The 21,728-nt window shown below is 58.9% G+C and overlaps 1 protein-coding gene across 7 annotated transcripts in view; it reads left to right on the top strand.

Annotated features, from left to right (window-relative positions):
* Positions 1-21,728, top strand: part of LOC105467053 (CXXC finger protein 5) — a 39,045-nt gene that overhangs the window by 2,001 nt on the left and 15,316 nt on the right. Inside the window, exon 1 of one of the 7 annotated variants that reach the window (XM_011716359.2) lies at positions 962-1,097. The exons of 1 other annotated variant lie outside the window; for it this stretch is intronic. The gene's annotated coding sequence lies outside the window, so the exon portion shown is untranslated. Of the gene's footprint in view, positions 1-961; positions 1,098-1,171; positions 1,261-2,056; positions 2,239-3,243; positions 3,423-17,922; positions 18,353-21,728 lie in introns of those variants that run through there. 5 more of the 7 variants (XM_071098331.1, XM_011716361.3, XM_011716366.3 and 2 more) reach the window with 5 other exon arrangements.

The raw sequence follows: 21,728 nt of genomic DNA, 5'->3' as shown, positions 1-21,728 counted from the left end.
AACGGGAACGGGAATCTCCGCCCCTTTTCTCCCGGGGCCCTAGTGCCCACTGAATCCATTAAGGTGCTCTTGGAAGGGTGGGGTCTTGGAACACGCGACTCCTTCCCAAGAGCCCTAGGCTAGGAATCTCTGGCCCGCCGCGCACCTGAGCTGGGGGTCGCGGCCAAATTCTCCCTCCCGGTCCTCGAAGCTTCTGGCCCCGCTGAAGAGGGCACAGAAAGATAGCAGATTTCCCCGGAGGTGCGTCTCTAAACCCAGACCGCCTCACCAAAGCGGGGAGGTCGTCCTTTTTTTTTTTTTTTTTTTTTTTTTTTTGTAAAGTTGGGGGAAATAGGCGAAGACAGGGCGCGCCAGGGAGCTGAGCCTGGGTGGACCGCGTAAGGGCGCGGGGAGCTCGAGGCGCAGCGGCTGCAGCTCCGGCCTCAGAGCCCGCGGCGTCCAAGTGGCCCGAGCTGCGCTGGGAGGGAGGCGGCGGGAGGAGGGAAGTGAGCCGAGGTGGAAGGCGGGTTGGCGGGGGGGAGGGAGCGGCGAGTCCGGTCCGGGTTTTGCCGGCAGCCCCCGGGCAGCGTTCATAGCTCCTGCTCGGGCGGGCGCGCGGCGGCGGCGGCAGAGGCGGCTGAGCCTGAGCGGGGATGTAGAGGCGGCGGCAGCAGAGGCGGCACTGGCGGCAAGAGCAGGCGCCCGAGCTGAGCGAGAAGAGCGGCAGAGCCTCACCCCCTGAAGCCGGGCCCCGCGTCCCAGTCCTGCCCAGCCCGCGCCCAGCCATGCGCGCCGCCTGCTGAGTCCGGGCGCCGGACGCTGAGCCCTCCGCCCGCCGAGCCGCGCTCCGCTCGGGGGTGATTAGTTGCTTTTTGTTGTTTTTTAATTTGGGCTGCGGGGAGGGGGAGGAGGGGCAGGTGCTGCAGGCTCCCCCCCCTCCCCGCCTCGGGCCAGCCGCGGCGGCGCGACTCCGGCTCCGGACCCGGGCACTGCTGGCTGCTGGAGCGGAGCGCACCGCGGCGGCGGTGCCCAGAGCGGAGCGCGGCTCCCTGCCCCGCCCCTCCCCCTCGGCCTCGCGGCGACGGCGGCGGTGGCGGCTTGGACGACTCGGAGAGCCGGTAGGTGTCGGGCCACGGCCCTCCCTCGACCCCCCCGGAGGCCGGCCCCCTCCCCTTCCCCGCCTACCTCCCTCTCCTCCCCCGGGGTTCGGTGCGCGGCCGGGGCCGGAGTTCGCTGCAAGTCGGCGGAAAGTTTGGCTGCGCGGGTTCCCCCTAAGTTCAGGTGCGGAGAGCCGGGGACGGGGAAGGAGGGGTCCGTGTTTGGGAGGGGCGGGGGGGCGCCCGCAGCATGAGCCGCGGTGCTTGGGAGCCTGGGAGACCTAGCGCCGGTGATCGCTCGGTGGCCGCTGCTATACCCAAGCCTCCCTAAGCCGCAGTATGCTCGGTCGCAGATCACTGAGTTCAGACAAAAAGAGGGGTTTTAGGGTCTGGGACAGCGGCTTGGGCGCCGTGGAGTGGGGCTGGGACGCTCCCTGCGTGGTGCCGCCCCCCCCCCCGCCACTACTCCAGCTCTCCGGCGCTGGGGCGGCGGGCGCCCGGGGTACTCACCTCTTGGCTTTGGGCGGGCGCTCAGCCTGCGGGGGAGGCTGCTTGTAGATCTCTGGCGCGCACTCCCCTCATCAGACCCCACTCGCAGCCCTGTGTTGAGGGGCGACGTTAATTGCTCTGGGCGCCCTCGACCACGCGTGACTGAGCCTCCCCCACCACTTGGAAGAGGCGGCGGCTACTTCTGCATTTCTCCTCCGGCCCCTCGCCCCCGCTGCCCGCGGGGTGCCCGGCAGGCTGATGAAGTTTGACCTTTTTTTTCCATCAAAGTACCCCACCACCACGGTGCCCCGCGGCCCCTCCCTCCCTTCCCTGCCTTGGGGAGTTTTTGGGGCTGTCTCCCGAGCCCCGCGTGGGCCAAGCAGCGTGCAGAGCCTGGGAGGGAGAATGGGGGTGTTCCTCTAGCTGCGGAACTGTGGGGGGGGCGTACGTCCCAGGCGCCTGCCACGCTGCTCCGGCCCCAAATTTACCCATGAAGTTCCGCCTGAGCCCCCCTCCCCTTCGCATCCCCGGAGCGGAGTGAGGGGCTGAACCGCCGCGAGAGGAATGTGTTAATTTTCTGGCTGGGGGAAGTTGTCCTCGCCCGTAATGGGCTGCTTTCCGGCGGGGAGCGCGGGGTGCGCCTGGCTTTGTTTATTTGTAGGATCGACGGAAAGTGAGTGACCCCGGTTTTTAAATGAGGGGCCACCTTCGGGACCTGTCAGAAGAGCTGAAGTGCCCAAAGTGGGAGCAAGATCTCTTTTTGTTCTTTATTCCCCCCCGGGAATAGGAAGGGGTGTGCGGAGTTGGACTGGTGCCTCCGGCTGCAAGGAAGCACCAGTAAATTTGGGGGGTTCTGTAGTGCCTCATTCGGAAAGACCCGCTCCCTGAAGTCTCCCGCGACAGGGGTCTGAAGGTTTGGCAACCGCGCCCTACTTTGCCCCCTGGACCTTGGGTGGTCTGAGAGAGTCGCGTCTTCGGATCGGGGCTGGGGGGAGGGGAGCTAAGGGGGTGGCCGGCGGACCAGACTCCTGACCCCCGCCTTTCCCCGCGCGGCGGGCGCTATTTGGAGCCCTTGGATTTGTGGTGGGCCCTGTCCCCGCCCCCCGCATTTTCTTTGGAAGTGTTGGGGAGGGGGCGAGTGTGCGATCGCTCGGCCCTCGCCCCCGCCGGAGCCGCCCCAGGGCCGCCGGCAAACAGAGTCCCTTTCAAGTTTTCCGCTGGGGCCGCCTGGCGGGGGCTGCGAGCGCAGTCGCTGCGGACTTGTTTGGAGCGCGATTTGAACGCCCGGCGCCACCTCAGCTGCCCCAGCCCGTGGGGTGGGGGGCGTCTGTCCTTTGCAGTTGGGAGTATTTAAATTGGACGTTTTGGGGGGCCTCTGGCCTAAGCGTCACCTGGTCGTCCTCCTGAAAGACGCCCGTGCCTTGGTTTCCAACCGCCACTAGAAAACCGGGAACTGAGACCGAAGCCCCCTCTAGACCCCTTTCTGAGAGCCGTGCGGGGAGACTCAGGCCGGCGGGCTACCTACCCGTAACTGCGTATTGTTGATTTAGCAGTTTCCCTAGATGAGAGTCAGGCTGGAGCTTGGGGGGGTGGGGAGTGGCTCGCTCTGCAGCTGTCACCCCCCTCCCAGAACGGAAATTGTCCTCTCCTTGGGGAGGAGGGAGAGGGGGTGACGGGTTGATTTTTGCCCTGGGAAGAGATGGGAACAGCTGAGGGAGGTTGGCCTCTGAGTTCCCAGCCAGCCCCCGGAACTTGGGTAGAACCCCCCTACCCCTCATCCTCGCAGGAGCTGGGTCTTTCCCAGGGACGTCCCTAGTCAGCCTTGGCCTCCCTCTCCATGCCACCTCCCTTTCCAAGGTGAGCCTCTGCAGAAGACAGACCCTTGGCAGGCTGGCTGTCGGGTTGGTGCCTTATTTATGTGTGTATCTGGTCCTGGCTGTTTTCGCCGCTCAGCAGGTGACCCTGGCCAGGGCCTCCTATCTCTCCCGCGACAGAGCCTGTTGACTTACCCGAGGGCCAGTGGCCTCGTCTTTATCACGTGAGGCCTGGAATGTCCACCCGGCTGGGCTGGGCTGGGCTGGGCTGGGCTGGGGTGGGTGGGGGAAGGGGAGGGGAGGATTCTACATCCAGGGCCCTGGCCAGCAAAGGCCCATGTTCCAAGGGTTCCCACTGTGACCCTAAACTCTTGCTGCCGCTTTCCAGCTCTGCCTGCCTCCTACCCATTTGGCACATGTGAAACTGAGACCCATAGGAGTGTGGGGGCAGGTTTGTATCTGGGTGAAGAAACAAGTCCAGGGGAATTAAATACCCTGCCTTCTTTTTTTTTTTTTTTTTTTTTTTTGAGACGGAGTCTGGCTCTGTTGCCCAGGCTGGAGTGCAGTGGCCGGATCTCAGCTCACTGCAAGCCCCGCCTCCCGGGTTCACGCCATTCTCCTGCCTCAGCCTCCCGAGTAGCTGGGAGTACAGGTGCCCGCCACCTCGCCCGGCTAATTTTTTTTGTATTTTAGTAGAGACGGGGTTTCACCGTGTTAGCCAGGATGGTCTCCATCTCCTGAACTCGTGATTCGCCCGTCTCGGCCTCCCAAAGTGCTGGGATTACTTACAGGCTTGAGCCACCGCGCCCGGCCTACCCTGCCTTCTTTAGGAGTGACTGCACCTTGTTGTTTATGGGAGGATGGAATGGAGGGGGTCTTGCCAGGAGGGAGAGAGGGATGTGGGCTGGGCTGACTTTCCAGGTTGCAGGATAGGGTGGAGAAATGAGGGAATACGGGTGAGCCAGACCCAAGCCTGGGTTCCTAGAGCCCCTGTCTGGTGGCTTGACGATTTAGTCCGAATTAACAAGCATGATGCTCTGGGGCATGCTCTAATTGAACAACGATGGGGGTTCACACATTGTTATTACTGTTATTATTGCTCACTCTTATATGTTATTCATTTGTTGGCCCAATATGTTTGTATTGAGCACCTACTGTGTATCAAACCCCACCCTTCTGGTGGTGCACAAATGAATCACTGCTCCAGCTCTGGAGGCAGGCCCAGGATAGAAGCTCCGCCCCCTTTCCCCGCCCTCTGGGGCCCTGATTGGGGCTTTCCCTCTTTTCTTTTTTCTGGGGCTCTCCCTCTCTTACCCCCACCACCTGGTCCCATCCTAGCTGCGTGCGTGCGTGCGTGTGTGTGTGTGTGTGTGTGTGTGTGGCGCTGTGTGTGTGGCTGTGTATGTGTGTGTGAAGTGTCCTTGATTAAGTGTATTAATAGTTAAACTCTCACTCATAGCTGGAACTCACCAGACCACAAAAAACCTCCCCCGTTACTCACGCGCTACTGCCCAACAAGAATATCCCACTAAAGTTTTTTCCTGCTTTCTCTTACTCCCCCTCACCTCCCCCCAACACTGAGCCCACCCTTCCTGGATTCGAGCAATGAGAAAGGACTGCCCCCTCAAAGACCCAGGAATCTCCAACCCTCCACCTGCCCCCTAAAGCCAGAGGCAGTGTCAGCTGACAGAGATGAGGCTGTGTGGCACTAGTCTGTTGCTCTGGGATGTGGGAATCTGGGTGATGTGTGCTTATGACTCAGGACATGTGTGTCTCTAAGTCGTGTGTCTGTATTTGTGAATCTCTGTGTTGAATGTCTTTCTCAGGGTGACTTCTCAGAGTCTGAACATACATGGATTTATGAATCAGGGCATGTGTGTCTGTCCTGATCTAGAAGTATGTGGATCTGTAGTGTATGTGTACATGTGTGTTTGTGAATCTGAGATTGTATTTCTGAAGATTGGCTATGTCCCTGTGAATCTGGGAATGAATATATTCTGTGAGTTGTGTGTGCTTGGAATTTTGGAGAGTTTGGATTTGTGATTTGTGTGTATCTGTGTGCTTTGTATATGCTTATAAATCTGGGGGATCTGACTGAGTAGAGTGTGTCTGAATTGTGAATGTGGGAGTGGGCCTGTCTGTGCTGTATGGACAGTGGTTTCTCTCTGTCTGTGGCGGTGGCGGCTGGCTATGTTTTCCTTTCTCTTTCTGTATCTCTGTCTTACTGAATCTCCCCCTCTGGTTGTTTGAGTCCCTGAATGTGTGTGTGTAGAATTGAACCTCTCACACCCAGTCCTTTCCCCTGCAACCCCTACAACCCTTCCCTCCCCAGCAGTAACTGGGCAGCCTCCCCGTCTGCCTGCCTGCTGGGAGTTTTGGAAGCCACAGAGGGAGACAGGGCCAGGGTGACAGCGTATATCCACGGCAGTGGTAGCATGTGATTACGGGAATAAAAGGATTTTAAGGTCATGGGTGGGTTTTCTTGAGGGAGGGGTTGTGCCCCCACAACCCACCATTTGGTGGAGCCAGTGGCAGCAAAGGGCTGGCCTGTGTGTCTCCAGGCTGGGAGACCTGCCCCTATGCAGGTGAATGTGGATATATGGGGCTTACCTGGGAGTGTAAGCACATGCTTGCACACGTATGAATGGAGCCTGTGAGAGCATGTGAGTCTGGCTGCCAAATCCCCAGATGAGAATCCATAGACTTGTTCCCTGGGGGAGGATTCCCAGGAAAACTTCTTGCTTCTGGGTATCACGTGGAGCTGGAACCTTGCGGTCCTCTATATGTTGAGAAGCAGTCTGGTCCCAACCTTTGCCTGTACCCATACTCCCAACTCCAAGTCTCGTGTCTCTGGCCAGAGACTGGCTGGGCCAAGTCACCTGGGCCAGGCCACATCTTGGGGTGTCAGTGCCCCTGGCCCCGCTCCAGCCCCTGTAATTGCATTCTGCCGCCTAATCCCCCGCCAGCTCAATTAGATCGCAAATTCTTCTTCATTTCCTGCCTCTGATGCTGGCCTCCCTCTGGGCTCACAGGGCCTAGGAGGGAGGGAGGGGGGGATCCTGCCCCGTCTTCCACAGCACTGGGGGCTCTGAAGAGGTGATTAGTTCCAGGCACTCTGGCCCCGGAGCACAGGTTAGAACCCTGGGGACCAACAACACAGGGCTCCATTGGCCCTTTTTAGGTCAGCCTCAGTATCCTCACACTGGGGCAGGGCCGGTGTTACCTGGTTCAGGGGCTCTGGGTAGACCAAGCAGATTACTCTAGCCAGGACCCTAGCTTGTACCCTCACCTGGAGCTCCTACAGGCTCTGTGCCTCTCCCATCCTCAAAACAGTTGCCATTTCCCCAACCCCCACAGCAGTTGTGACCTTGTTTTTGACCTTTTCTGGTTATCCCTTGTCGGAGCCAATTGAACCACTGAGCTCCACTCCTACCAGGTCCTCCTAACCCCCACCCAGACAAGTGTGTATGAGCAGTGGCTCTAGAGTCCTTCAGATCTGACTCCAAATCCTGGCCATGTCACGGCCTAGCTGGATGTATGACATTTGGGCCAGTTGTGTTATCTCTACAAACCTCAGTTTCCTAATCTCTGAAATTGGACAGTAAGAGAATGCCTGCCTCACAAGGTCATTTTCAGATGGACACAGATGGTTGCATAGTGCCTGGCAGGGGGAGGTGCTCACCTACAATCTGTATTCAGTAAACACCGGCTTTTATAGAGACAAGGAATGCACATCCCCCGTGAATCCTAAGAAAATAACATGTGGCTCACACCTAGCACTTCTGTCTCCATTCTGCTGATTACCAGGTGTGTGACTGTGGGTGCATCACTTTGTCTGACTTTCTCTTCCCCATCTGTAAAATGGGACTGATAATAGGACAGACCCCATGGGGCACATGGCACCCTTCTCTGGGATGATGCGTGCAGATTCTTGGCCTCAGTATGTTTTCAAGGTGTTATTTGCCTTCTTTCTTTCCTCACACCAAGCCTAGGGTGGAGTGGAGCTGGTGAAGACACAGGCTCAGGGACAAGGGGACTGACCAAGGTCGTGAAGCTAGTAATGACGCCAGGCTGGGGTAGGGTGGGAGGGCTGGGGGGTGACCTGCTGGCTCAGCTGAGCTGTGAGGCCCAGTCGTCCCTCCCCGCAGGTCTCTGTGGAAAGTGGTGGCTTGGCTGATTTTTCCTGGGAAGGAGAAGCTGGATGTCTCCCGCTCCTTCCCCAGGAGGTGCCATGGCAGCGGCTGTGTTGACAGGCCTCCTGGCTTTCTTGATAGGGTGGCTGGCAGCTCTGGAAGGCCGGCTGTGCCCAGATCAGCCTGAGGGAAGAGGGAACCGCAGAGGTCTCCCTGCCATCACTAATCCCCACAGCCCCTCCCACCCTCAGCCTGTCCCTCCATCGCAGGAGACTGGCTATAATGGAGGTGGTGGAGAGACAGGCCAGAGGTGGGGCAGCCCTCCGCCTCAGGGTCCCCCATCGCTCCTCGGCTAGTCTCCTGCTTCCTATGACCTCTGTCACTCACTGGCCTAGCTCTTTAATATTTAATGGCCCTTCAAGCCGGCCCCCTGCCCCAGCCCACACAGCCCCCTTTGTCTCTGCCTGCCACCCGCCCCCTGGGGCATCCCTGCTGCTGAATTACTGACCCAGAGGCTGCCTCTGCCCTAACTGTCCCCCACTGTGCCCGCCCCTGACACTTTCCCTGTCCCTCCTGACCTACCTCCCCCACACCTCTCCTTGTGACACCCTTCATCTCTTCGGGATTCTCTCCCTTTCGCTGACATCTCTGACCATCTCCCTGCCCTTTTCCTCCATTTTCCTCTTTTGTTGGCCTCCTCCTTCCCAGTGGAACAGAAACCGCGGCAACTGGTCCGCCTGCCTGTCCACCCCGCCAACCCCTGTCCATCCCTTCCTGCCCCCTCCCCCACCGGCTGTGCCGGCCGGCCGTGAGAGCTGGTTTTATTTATTTTTCTGTTTGTTTGGGAAGAGGGCAGTGGCGGCCCTGGGCCCTGGCTGCTGCGCTCTGCTTAGAGCAGCGGGCAGGCGGGCCTCACTGGCCTCCCAGGAATGTGGCCGGGACGCCCCAGCTATATTTACTCCCCTCCAGCTGCCGGCCCCAGCAGGGCAGAGCCAGGCCTGCCTGGTGGCCCCCAGGGAGCCCTGTACCCACCTTCCCCTGTCTGGCACACCCCACATCACCCTTGGACCCACCACTCCCTCCCTCGCCTGTGACCTTTTCTGACCTCCTCAGACGTGCCCAGCCTGCCAGCAGGAACACTTGTGTGCCATGCCAGTACGGGCGTAATGTTCGGGCACTGGGGGCCTGGGTTCCTGTGGGGCAACACCTAGTGGCCCCTATACCCCTAAGTAGGGGCCTAGGCTGGGCCTGTAATCCGATGGCCAGAACTATGCAAAGCATCTTTCCAGGCCTCTCTCCATGGACCTGGCCCCTGCTCTTGCCACAGTCCCTTCAGCTCTGCTGTGATCACTGGCAGGGGTGATGTCAGGTGGGGGCCTGAGTGGGCTTGAGTGGCTGTGCTCCTGGCATCACTGGATCCCCAGGTCTCTCACACAGGCATACATACGTATGTGTAACACACCTGCTTATACACACACACGTGTGTGCAGAAAGCCACACTCACCCATGAAAACATGCTGGCTTATACCTTCCTTGGAGGCAGGGCTATGCCTCCTGTCATTGATCCCCTCATTCATCAGATGCTTATTGGGGCTTTTTGAGCCTGCTCCTTGCCAGCCTTGCAATGGGATATGGCAGTGATTCTTCTTGTACCCCCAGTGCCTGGCACCAAATAAGTGTTTGAAGAACTTTAGCTGCTGCTGTAATCAGTTGTGGCCCCCAACTGTTAACTGCTATTTTTTTTGTCTTTTTTTTTTTTTTTCTTGACATGGAGTCTCACTCTGTCACCCAGGCTGGAGTACAATGGCACCATCTCGGCTCACTGCAACCCCTGCCTCCTGGGTTCAGGCAGTTCTCCTGCCTCAGCTTCCGGAGTAGCTGGGATTACAGGCGCGCGCCACCACACCCGCCTAATTTTTGTATTTTTAGTAGACACGGCATTTCTCCATGTTGGCCAGGCTGGTCTCGAACTCCTGACCTCAAGTGATTTACCTGCCTTGGCCTCCCGAAGTGCTGGGATTACAGGCGTGAGCCACTGCACTGGCCAACTGCTATTGTTAGAATATATTGTAACAAAGTCAGTGATAATGGGTAGCCCAACAAAAGTTCTCTCTGTGGCAGGCACCATGTTAACAGCTTTCTGACTTTCACCTTTTTTCATCCCCATAGTAGCCTCGGGTGACATGAGCCGGTACCTGGGACAGATGTGTGTTGTTAGCATCCCCATATACAGATGAGGAAACTGAGGCCTTGGGAGTTTGTGGCTTGCCACTGCCTAGTGGGATGGAGTCCTGGCAGAGCCCTTGACAGGCTGTTGGCCTTTGTATGCTGCTTCCTGAACCTTCCACACTACCTGGCACACAGAAGGGACTCCTTAAATGCTTGCTGGGCACAGGCCTTGCTCTTTCCTTTTTGAGGCCCCCATAACCCTTGGCAATGGGCCAGATGTGGTGGGGAGATGGGCTGATAGGCTAGTTGGGTGGATAAAAGTGGATGAATGAATGACTGGATGACTGGTGGTGAGGATGAGTACTGTCAGGGGACACTGGGATGGGGGTGTGCTGGTGGACAGGCTGGCATGTGGAGACCCACTGGCCCTGTGGAGGATTCTGGGAAGCAAGGTGGGGGCAAGGCGGAGAGATGTGACCAGAGAGCAACAGGCTGCTGAGCCAAGCCAGTGGGGCAGGTCCTATCTTCTTCATGGACCACAATTTTTCCATCTGTCAGATGGGCTTGGGAGCCTTTGCCCTGGCTGGCTGCCAGCTGGCCTGGGCTGGAACTGGCCTGGGAGGTGAGGGGACTGTGGCGGGAAGGAGGAAGCAGTGGGTGGTGAAGACAGGAAGATAAAGCGTGGAGCTTGGCTTGGAACCTGAGAAGCAGAGAGACCAGCCCTGACCTGACGCCCGCCCTCCCTCCCTCCTAGCCGCAGGATGGGGTGCAGGCATGCAAACCCCCCGCCACCCACTCTCTCACTCTCTCTGGTGCTGGTGCGGGCTGACTTCCTGACATCTGTGGCATTAGTGGCTGTGTGTGCCAGGAGGAGGTGGCCTGTCCCCTAGGACTAGACCAGTTTCTGTCTGGGCCAGGGGCCCCACACAGCTTCATGCCAGTTCCTGCTGGCTCTGATGAGAGAGACCCAGCCCCTCTCCTGCCTGGCCCACCTCCCCCAGAGCTAGATGGGAAATTAGTTAACTGGGCTCATAGCAGTAGGCAGAAGTGGACCTGGTCCCCTTTCTTCCTGGGGGTGTCAGATCTTGGTGACCTAGAATTTCTTAGTCATGGGAGTCTAGAATTATAGAATGCTTGGAATGGAGGCATTTTTCAAGTCAGGATTCTTGTTGGGATTCTGGAGTCACAGAACCATGGATTTTGCTGCTAGAAGGAAGTGTAAATGGTCATGTTTCAGTTTCCTTGTTTGATGCCAGGGGACATTAAAGCTCTAGGGGTCAGGCTGCCCTGAGGTCACAGGGCCTGGTGCCCTCAGGTGACATGAGCCCATACCTGGGACAGAAATGCCTGTTCTGCCCCTAGCCAGCCCCTCTCTGGAACTCTAGCCGGCGTGGAGAGTGGGCTGTGGGCCCAGTCAGGCAGTGAGGGGATGTGGCTGGCCCACAGGCACAGGAGGGGTCCTCTCGGCGGTGCCCGCCGCCCGCTGCCCACGCTTCCCGAGGCACCAGCGTGAGGAGGAAATGCAGGCTGTTGCTTCCAGCAACAGCCGGCAGGGCCGGGCGGCTTCCCAGCTCCCCCTCTGACTCATGGCCGCCTGCAGCTCCCCCTCCCTTGGGGTCCTCAGCAGCCCCATCTGTGCAATGGGGAGAGGAGGCTTTATTCAAGGTCTAACGTCACCATGACAATACCTTGGGATTGTTTTCAGGACCACTGCTGAGCTGTGGGAGAGTTGGGATCGTCATCTAGAGCAGCCTAACTGGGCATCTGAACCCAGAACACTGAGAGGTTCTGTTTGGAGTCATCCTAATGCCTCCAGAAGCCTGGGAGGGCTCAATTGGCTCCCGAGGCAGAAAGTGTGTTGGGAGGCAAAGGAATAGTGAGGGGACCTGCAGTGAGCCCCTTTCAGGAAGAGCACAGTGTGGGAGGCCTGGCTCTCTGGGCTCTCCCCTGACCTTGGTTTGCCCATCTGCAGAATGGAGGTTGTTACCCATGAGGTCATTCATTCAGTGCCCGTGCTGTGCCTAGATGCTGGGGCTAGTGGCAGATTGGCCGGGAGGGGAGGATTCCTCTGCTGTAGACGTGGGGTGGGGATGTGATTTGGTGACTCCCAGGGAAGGACTGAGGTGGGGGGAGGTAAGGAGCCAGCCAGTGAGGCGTAGTGTCCAGCAGAGAATCCCAGCTGTTGTCAGGAAGTGTTTCCTCCACTGGTTTCCTGGGAGGGAGACGAGGCTAGCAGGAAGGAGGGCAGTGGGGACAAATAAGGCCCCCAGCCAGTCCAAGTGGAGACATCCCAAGCTTGGCAGCTGGGCGGGTGTGCCCTGCACACTGCAGGAGGGCTGGAATGCACCCCTCATGCTCTGAGGCTGGGCCTATGCTGGGGGGCTGGGACTGCCAAGAGGGGCTGGGCCCTGGTCCAGATTTCAAAGCCTTCCCTAGGGGCCTTGTGGTGCCCTCCGCCCTGTCCTGAGCTGCCGCCGCGGGGGTGGCAGATGCTGTTTCATCAGCCGAGGCAAGTGGGAGGCCTCCGGAAGGTCCTCCTGGGAAGTTCCGGGGGGCAACAGGGGTGTCGGGGGGCAGCGGGGGTGTCGGCAGCTGCTGCCCCGCCTGGGCTGGCTCTCTGTGGCCTCCCAGGTCCCTCAGGCCCCGGGGGATGGGGGTGGTGCTGCTGCATTGAGGCTGGTCCCTCCTGCCCTTGCTTTCTCCCACTGCCCACTGAGCTTCTTGACTCTGGCCCCCTCCCATCTCTGGCTGCGTCTGCAGAGCCCCCCGGGAAGGCAGGGAGGAGGCGCAGCAGGCTCAGAACAGCGGGTGCCCGCGCAGCCAAGTATTTGCGCGAGCTGTCAGAGACAGACAGGCATGTGGGGAATTTGGTGCGTGTGGGGCTGGGGGAAGCAGCCGGGTGGGCAGGCAGGCAGGAGGAGGGAAGCTGGGGCTGCCTCTCAGTCTGTGGAACCCTGCAGAGACCACCTCTCCCCAGTCCTAGAGGCGAGCTGCATTCACGCACCTTCCTCCTGCCTGTGCCAGTGCAGTGAGGGGAGTGGGATGATCCTGTGGGGTCTGATAATAGCTCTGACACGGGGAAGGGGGTGCCTTGTGGAGGGCCTGCAGCCTGGAAGAGGCTCTGGTGGAGTGTGGAGCCAGGCAGGAATCCGGGTTGTGCCCGACCGTGGCCTCCAGGAAATAGCAGCTGTCATGCTCCCGCCCCTCCACCCCAAGCCTGGCACAACTTGTTTCCTGGCCAGGATCCGGCCAGGGCAGATTGGAGGAGCCTGGTATTGCCCGGCCTGGGCAAAGAATGGGCAGGATGGAGGGGCCGTGTTTATAAGCCTAAAGGCGCTTGGGGTGCTCTGGGGAGGGGACCTCAGCCCTTATCTCCTATGCGAAGACCCCAACCCAGTCACCTTTGTGGTCTATACTCCAAAAGCACCCATTAGGTAGGGCAGGGCCCAGAGCTGAGAAATGCTTGTTTTTTTGTAGCTTGAGAGCCCAGAGAGGGGGATCCGCTGCCCCAAGCTCACACAGTGGGCTCCTCAGCCTTCCCCTCTGGTTGGGGTAGGGGGGGGTATGTGGGTGGAGCCTCATGTGGGTGGGGCCGCTGGGAATTGGTGAACATGGGGGGTTTGCTGGGGTGGGGGGCCTATATTTAGTCAGCCCTGCAGAGCCAGGGCGCCTCTGGGAGCAGCTGCTGGGGTGGGGGGGGTACACAGACAGAGGCCTAGAGCTGCATTTAGTCTGGACAGAAATATCCTCCCCCCACCCAACCACCCACTGGCTGGGAGGCCAGGCTGCGGGCCTGTCCCCTGAGGGGCAGCTTGCCTGGGCCTGGTGGCCGGCGGGACAGGCAAGATGACCCGATAGGCTTTTCCCAGCTCAGGTTTCGATGAAACAGGAACCCCGGAGCCTCAGCCTGGGCCGAGGGGGCCAGGGCATCCGGAGCCTAGGGGGCCAGGACAGCCTCCCCCACCTCCGCCCTCATGCTCCTCCCCATGCTGCAGCCTCCCCTTCTCAGAGGCCTGGGGAAGCAGCAGGTTATTTATCAAGCCAGCCTCCCCGCCGTGGCTGCCCGCGCCACCCCCCCACCTCTTGTGCTGGCGGCCATCAGCCCAGCAGAGCAGGGTGAGCTGGGCGGGCGGGCGGCAGGATTAGCTCAGGAGACGTGAGTCACCCCATCCCCAGCAGCCCCAAGAGGCCCTGCGGCCTGGCAGGGAGAGTGCACACTCACGCACCCCACACGCGGCACAGCCGGGCACACACTTAGGACAGACACAGTCACTTGCAGCACACGTAGTTCCACACGACTCAGCACACCCAGCCGACACGCATGGTACAGACTCGGTCACATGCACCATGCACACACAGCTCCCATGTGGCGCTCCAGAAGCCCACTCATGGTTCCAGCCACAGCCCAGCCTCTGGCGCACACACACACCAGCACATACCTAGGCGAATGCACATACACAGGCACACACGGGTGTGCCCCCTGCGAGGAGGCCACTCTCACCCCATTGGCCCCACACGCTGGGGTCTGATCATTCTCAGGCCATAGCTTACCCCCAGATGATGCCATTGGGTGGGCCAGGGCACTGGCACACACAGGCACACCTGCTGTGGTCAGGGCTCTGCTCCCCCAGACGCCCTGTGTTTAGGCTTACACAGAAGAGGCCTGGCCTTCAGCCATGTTGTGTCCACCGGGTTCTACAAGGTGTGGGTCGGGAGGTGGAGATGGTTTGTTCCCATAGCAAACCTGGCTCTGCCCTCTGGGGAGGAGGCCCAAGTATCAGGCATGAGAGTGTTAAACCCACCTGCCCTCAGGCAGAGTGGGTTGGGTACATGGGGGAGGGATATAGGGGAGCTGGGAAAAGGAAAGGCTGGAGAGGGAGTGCCAGGGAAAGTCGATTTCCCCAGGACCACTAAGTGGCCGGCTGGTTCCCAGACCCAGGGCATGGGGTCCTTGGGAGGTGGCAGGGGTGTGCCAGAGATGGGGGAAGAATGATACCTCTGATCAAATGGACCCAGGAGTCTTTCTGCCCACCTTCCCTGCTTACCGCACACCTGCTTCTCTCTGTTCCCTTAGTTGCCAAGGCCCTCATTATCCAGTGTCCCCACTTAGATTTTGGCCATGGCCCTGGTTCTTAAGTCTACAGCCCTGCAAAATGGGTAGAGAGCTGGCTTGTGTATAAGGGAGTCCTGGGGTGCTGAGAGCTGAGGATATGCCCTCAGGGAGGCTTTTTAAGCCTCTGCCCCACTTTGGGGTTGGGACCTGCCTTCCTCGCACTGGGCAGAAATAAGGGTATACCCATTTTCCATATGCTGCCAAAAAAGCGATTTTTCAGATGACAGAAGTGAGTCTGATGGGAATGGCTTCATGGTCATGAAGGGCTTTGGACACAGTCTCCTAACACCCAGACTACAGGTCATTCTGGGCCTACAGTACTGAGACAGCCTAGCAGTGGTCAAAGGGCATATGACTATAAGGACTCAGGCCCAGTTGGGCTCCCTCCTCCTGGCCACACAGGTCTCCATAAAGGACTGGGCCGTGGTTGAGGAGGAGAGAGGGACCCAAGCATCCTGAGGGACACAAATAGCAGTGGCCAGTCAGGAAACTGGATGCCCCTGTGCCACGGACTCTGGAGTTGGACAGGCCTGGGCTCTACACCTGGATTGGTCACTGCCTGCTGTGTAATCATGGGCAAGTCTGCTCACCTCTCTGACCTCATGTTTGTCACCTGTGAGATCGGTATGACTCTCATCTCTGTCTCAAAGCTGCAGGACCTGAAGTAGAGGGTGGGGTGTGTTGTCATCAGTTCTCATTATGTCACACGTGGATCTCCAAGCGAGTGTGCCCCTCCACCTGCTCCACTAGAGCTGGCATTTTTCTGGGGGTGGCATCCCATAACAAGGGCTCCTTAATTAGGTCTTGGCTTTAGCCTTCTCTAGGGCTGTTCTCAGATGGGGATGATGAGGTACCCGAGTGAAGAGGCTGAGCTGGGGGCCAGGGGTTGCGGGGAGGGATGGGAATGGGTTGGACCTAGGGCAGAGGAACCCATGGTCCTTGGGTGGAAAATCCTGGAGGCTTCCTAATATCAGAGGGAACAGAGAGCCGACTGTAGTTTCAAGGATTTCTCTGTCTCCCACCCCCTACACTCACACAGCAAGTCTACAAGTTAGACTTGAGCAGGGACTTCCAGGTGGCAAATGGAGCCTTTGCAGGGTAGCGAGAGGCTTGGGATGTGCCTTTGTGAGGGCTGACAGGGCTGTGGGAGATGTAAGAAGAGCCAACATGAGCAGGCAGGGCTGAGGGCCAGGGAGGTAGGAGGAAAGGCTGTCCAGAAGTGTAGGTAGGCCTTCTTCCTTTGGGCAGAAGAGGAGATGCAAGCCTGACCAGTGGGGTGCTACCCTCACTGTAACCTTCAGGCTTCTACCACATGTCCATCTCCCCATGGTCCTGCAGGCTAGAGGGGGAATGCTCTGTATTTGGGGCTGGGGAAACTGAGGCATGAAGGATTGCCTCAGAGCTCAAAAGCAAACGGTGAGAGAACCGGGGCCATGACCTGGCTTACCCAACACGCCTGGCCTGACTTGTCCGTGACGTTCACGCTTATGCTGGCAGATGATGACAGTAAAAACAACAACACAGCTATCCTTAGTTGAGCACCTACTGCATGGGGACCCTACAGTGACCCCTTCACATAGGTTCTCTCCAGGACCTGACGAGAGTGGGGGCTGTCAGCAGCTGCATTTCAGTGGCTAGCGGTTGGGCTCAGCGAGGGTCAGCAACCTGTCTAAGGTCACCTAGGCTGGAGACAGCAGAGCTAGGACAGGAATCCCTACTCCAAAGCCTACTTGGACCCTGGCATGGCCTGAGCCTGTGTCTCTGAGATGAGGGGCTCCCCTTGCCCCATTACACACAAGATGCGTAGTGTTCTAGTTGAGCCAGCCCCCTCCCCCATGCCCAGCACCTTAACTCTCCTAGGACCCTCTGGTATCTCAAGGCACTGTCCAGGTTTGAACCTAAGAGCCTTGGAACTGCTAACCTAACCCCTTAACTCCAGGGGAGAGGGTGGGTGGGTGGGCGGGGGACCCCCTGGGGAGCAGATGGATGCCCCTTGGGGTTTCTGGGTTCTTCTGTAGACAGGTTCTGGGAAACTCCATGGTTAGGTCCGGGGAAGCTGCCTCGGGGCCTGGTCAGGGTTGCTTACCTTCTCCACCCCCTCCCCAGAGGCTCCATTTCCCTCTCCTGGGCACCCTTCAGGGAGGAGTTGAGCAAGTGCCCTTGAGCTGGCACTTCCTCTTTGGTATACAGGGACATAGCCACAATGACCCCCTATCCCGTGGTCCGTGTGTCACTTAGCACCAGGCGCTGCATGGCCCTGGGTCAGGGCTCACTAAAGTTCACTTCGTCGGGTTGACTTTACTACGGGCTGGTCCCAGCCTCAGGTCATTTCCCCTTTCTGGTCTCAGTTTCTTCATCTGTGAAATGACTGTGCAAGTCTGCCCTGCACATTCTCTGAAGCAGGGGTAAGTCCATTCCCTGCAGACACACACTTAGGAGCTTTGTGACTGGTGTTCCAGTTCCCCAGGCCCAGAGCTCCTGTAGCCCTCACACCTGCACGGGGGTCCAGGGGAAGAAGGGTGGGCTGTAGAGTTGGGCCAGCCTGCATTTCAGCGTCGCCTCCACTGTCCACACTTGCTTGACCTTGACCCACACCAGTGCCCCACTCAGCTCTGAGCCTCAGTGTCCTCATCTGCGAAACGGGAGAATCATGTTGCCTACTTCTGTGGGTTGCTGTGAGCATCAATCAAGATGATGTGGACAGAGCACCTGGCACAGAACCGACAGAGGGTGGTGACAGCGGAGCGCCTCCCCCCCAGACTATCCTCCTGGTCACTGTACCCCAGCCTTGGTCTTGAGGATTCTGGGAAGGAGACAGTGCCAATCTGCTGGCTCAGCCAGCTTGGCCACTGACCTTCAGAGCACCCAGGCTGTCAAGGCCGCCGACTGCCTGCCGGGCGGGCAGGGGGGAGTGCCAGCCAGCTCCTCGCCTGACGCTGCCCGCTCCTGCTCCCACTCTCCTCTCCCTCTCTGCGCCTGTGTGTGAGCTAATTAATCTCAGCCCCTTTGGGAAATTAGAACGCCGCAGCCGCGGCCTTCTCAGCCTCGCGGTGCCTGTGCTGCTACTGGGCCATGCCAAGACCCGCTGTGGTTTAGGGGCAATGGGGTGGGGGATGGGGCATCCCAATGAGCTGGGCTGACCATGGGTCTCCCTGAGCCCACACCTTCTTGCTGGAATGCTCTAATCTCTCAGCCTCCTCCCTTCCCAGATAGGATCCATAAGGATGCCAGGCCAGTGCCCGACTGTAGTGAAACCTAACCCCCAGTGGCCTCTCTGACCTGGCCCCAGGGCTAGTATGGCCACCCCCTTACACCACATTCCATCTCATTGCAGGGTCCTCTTGCCTGCCCAGCTTGGACTGATGGAGACAGATGTAATTACGGAATTTTGCTTGGGAAATTAATTTGAAAAAGTTAATTAATTGGCGGTTCCGGAGGTGGCGGGCTCCACGCCCGGCCAATCTTGCTGACGTCAGTGCTGACCCACTGGAGATGTACAGCTTCCGGGCAGGCTGGGGAGAGGGACCCCAGTGACCTGGCTGGGCAGCCCTGAGACAGGTAGATGGACAGCGAGGAGCAAAGGGCAGACCAGTGTCCTGGCCCAGAGTCGGCACCTGGGAAGGATTTGTTGACCAGACCTGCTGAGGATAAGAACTTGGCCACTTGTTTGTGTGTTCAACAAGCCATTTTCAAGCTGCTATGGTACACTGACCCCAGTGTCCAAAGTGCCCCCAGCCGAAAATAGACCAGTTCTTCCAAACCCCTTTTCTCAAGGAAAACCTCTAAACCTATTCTCAAAACTTTTTCAAAGCGCTCAAAGGACATTATCGGGCCAGTGTGCAGATGAAGCCACTGAGGCTCGGAGAGGGTGAGCCTTGCCCGGCTCCTCAGCAGTGTCCTCCAGCAGGGTGGAGCAGGGGCAGGTAGAACTTGGTCTCATTTCCAGAGGATGTGTGCCCCAGCTTCAGAATCCCATGGGCGGCCTCCTCCCAAGTATGGGTGATAGGGGCCTTGAAGTTGACTCTTCCCAGGAAGGAAGCCACAGAATATGGCCAGCCCCCTCACCCCCATCACCCCCATCCCTGTGTGTGCCTGTGGGAGCTTCCCCTACTACCCCATCCAAGCCTCAGAAGACCCCCATGCCCCAGGGGTCTCAGGGTACACAGACATCCCCACTACCTCCTGGACCTCCTGTGGGTCTTCTGACCACAAGCCTCGGCCGGATCAAGTCCTAGTTTCTGGAGGAGTGTGGGCTTTGGTGTGGTCTTTGTCTAGACAGGAGAAGGGTCAGGGTTGGGGCAAGAATGGCCAGGCCTGGGACAGGTCAAGGATACTGAGCCACAAAGAGGCCAGCAAGATGAGGAACGTGGGCCCTCCTGAGCTATGTGGTGTTGGGCAGGTCCCTTAGCTTCTCAGCCTCATTTTGCTCATCCGGGAAATGGGGATGATCATAGATGCCATTCAGAGAGCTGCGGAGAGGTGCAGGGATGCATAACCACTTGAAGTGGTGCTGGCCCTGGCACGGGCTGTTTCACTGCCCACTGGAGGCAGGCTGGGTGGGAGAGCAGCGAGCTGACTGGGACTGTGCTGTGGCTGGGGCCTGAGGACCAGGTTTTGAGAGGGGAGCCTGGTGCATGTGTCAGAGGAACTGAAGGATACAAGAGATGATATTTGTGAGACCCTGAGCCCTGCTCCAAGGGAGTCAGGCCACCCAGCATTTACCTTCCGACTTGTTTCATGTGTTCCCTCACCTTCAGGATTTCCAGGGGCCAGGTGGGCCCTGCTCAGTTTAGTGTGCCTCACCTCCCATAGCTGTTCAGGATCAAAGGGAGCATCATGGGCAGGCTGAGCTGGGCACTTTGCATCCCTGTCACTCCGATGTGGTCTGTAGTTCTGGGTTTCTTCAAGGTCCAACCCCAGTCTTGGGTTTAAGTGGACCACACCCACTCCTGAGCATCCTGTGTGGACTGGTTATGGGGTCAGAGGAGAGGCATTTCCTCCTCCCACCTCACCTCCTCCAAGAAGCCCTCCGGGTACTGCTCCCCGGCACTTTACCCATTGACTGAGCGCTCAGGGTTCTCTGCACAGACTTTGTTAAACCATGGGGTCCATGGTATCTCCTGTCTATCCTAGTGCCTGGCACTGGGTTAGCACTCAATGTGGGGGCATAGGGCTCATGTGCTCCTATTTTACAGAAGGGTCAGTTAAGGCCCTGCGAGGTTGCACAGCCTGTTGAGGGGCAGAGCCAGCCTGGCTCAGGTGGGTGTGGGGCCACTTGGTACCGACTGGGGTCTTTTTTCAGGCCTCAGGACCATTCCCAGGCTTCCTTAGGCCCTGCAGCTCCTGACCCTCCTGGCAGGCACTATTCCTGGAGGGTGAATAGTCAGTCCCGTGCTCTTGAGAGCTTGGGGGGTTGGGGGCTAAGGGATTGTGCCATCAGACTGAGGGTCAGAGGGCAGGCCTTTGAGCCTCAGTTTCTTCATCTGTAAAACAGATACTAGTGTTTGGGGGAGCAGGGGTGGCTGAAAGAGATCACGTATATGTTGTTCTCGCCATCCTTATTATTACTACTGACACTGTTATTTTGTTATCATCACATTATTATTCATGCTCCCAGGGCCCCAGCAGCTGCGGTGGCTTCAGGCCTGGATGCAGAGCTCTGGTGTGCTGAAAAGAAGTTGCAGTTCCTAATTAGTCGGCGCTCCAAGGAGAGGGCCTGGGTTTTAATTTTTGCTGCAGGGTCCCACCTGCCCGAGGCTTCCCAGCCCCTCTCATCCCTTCCTGGGCTGGGGCTGCGGCACCCTCCCCAACCTCAGGTAGGGAGCCTGGCCCCAGGCAAAAGCCTCCCCAAATTTCCCCTGCCACTCCCTCCGCCTCCCAGACCTCTGGGGCCATGAATCATTTATGAGGCAAAAATGAAACCAATTAAGGACAAACTTTGAAAGCCTCTAATTGCTGCGCCTGGTGGCACCGAGGAATGAGGGGAGGCCGGCCTTCTCGGTGCGGAATCTCCTTGGCCCAGGCCTTCCCAGGCTGCCCGTCCCGCCGCGGCTCAGGGCGCCTCCCGGCTCCCTGCCGCCTCCCAGCCGGACGCGGACGTGCCTGCGCGGCTCTGGCGGCCGCGTCTGCCGCCCCGGCGCCCGCCCGGGTCCCAGGCCGACTAATTAGGCCCGGCTCCCTCCCGCGCCGCCCACTGCCCGCTCCAGGCCCGCTGCCCGCTCCAGGCCCGAGGTGATGGCGGCTGTTCCTGCCGTTCTGGGGCCTGTGCCCCAGAGCTGGCCGCGTTTCTTGGGGCGGGAGCCAGGTCTGCTCGCCTGGCTTAACCCAGACGAGCCCAGGACGCCCTGTCCCTGAACCCCATCTTGGCGTGCAGGTCTGAGTAGGCTCTGGGCCATGCCGGGGTACCTGGGTTGGAGGCTCTCTTCAGTCTCTAGGAGAGATACGCTTATCCCAGGCGGAGCGGAGAAGGCTGGGGGATGACTGATGATAGGGGGAGTCACGAGGGGGTGTTGAGCCCTGAGGTGTTGCACTGAGCACGGATCTAGTTCCTCTTGGCTTTGCCACAAACACAGTGACCTTATGTAGATTCCTTAGCCTCAGTTTCCCCGTTTGTAAACCATCAGCACCAGCCCATTTTCTCCTGAATTTGGGATTTAGGGAGCTGGGCTTTGTATCCCCCTGCCAGTCTCCTCTCTTGGGGGGCTGCTGAGGGAGTGGAGGTAATGTCTGGACCCAGGAGGGCCTGCCTTACTTCCGTGAGTCCTGGGTGCCACTGGCCAGCCTGCTCGCTGTGCTGAGGGCCAGGCAGGCCCTGGGCACTCAGGCACGTTGTTTGCTGAAACCAAATTTCCGTGCTTGTGTTTTTCCATAATTATATTAGCAGGTGGGATTTTTCCTCGGGGAAGCAGTGGGAGGGGGAGTGCCATGGCAGTGT

The sequence above is a fragment of the Macaca nemestrina genome, chromosome 6 (genome assembly GCF_043159975.1).
Source record: "Macaca nemestrina isolate mMacNem1 chromosome 6, mMacNem.hap1, whole genome shotgun sequence".
NCBI lineage: Eukaryota > Metazoa > Chordata > Mammalia > Primates > Cercopithecidae > Macaca > Macaca nemestrina.
Note: the sequence above shows the minus strand (reverse complement) of the source record. Positions and strands in the feature narration are given on the sequence as shown.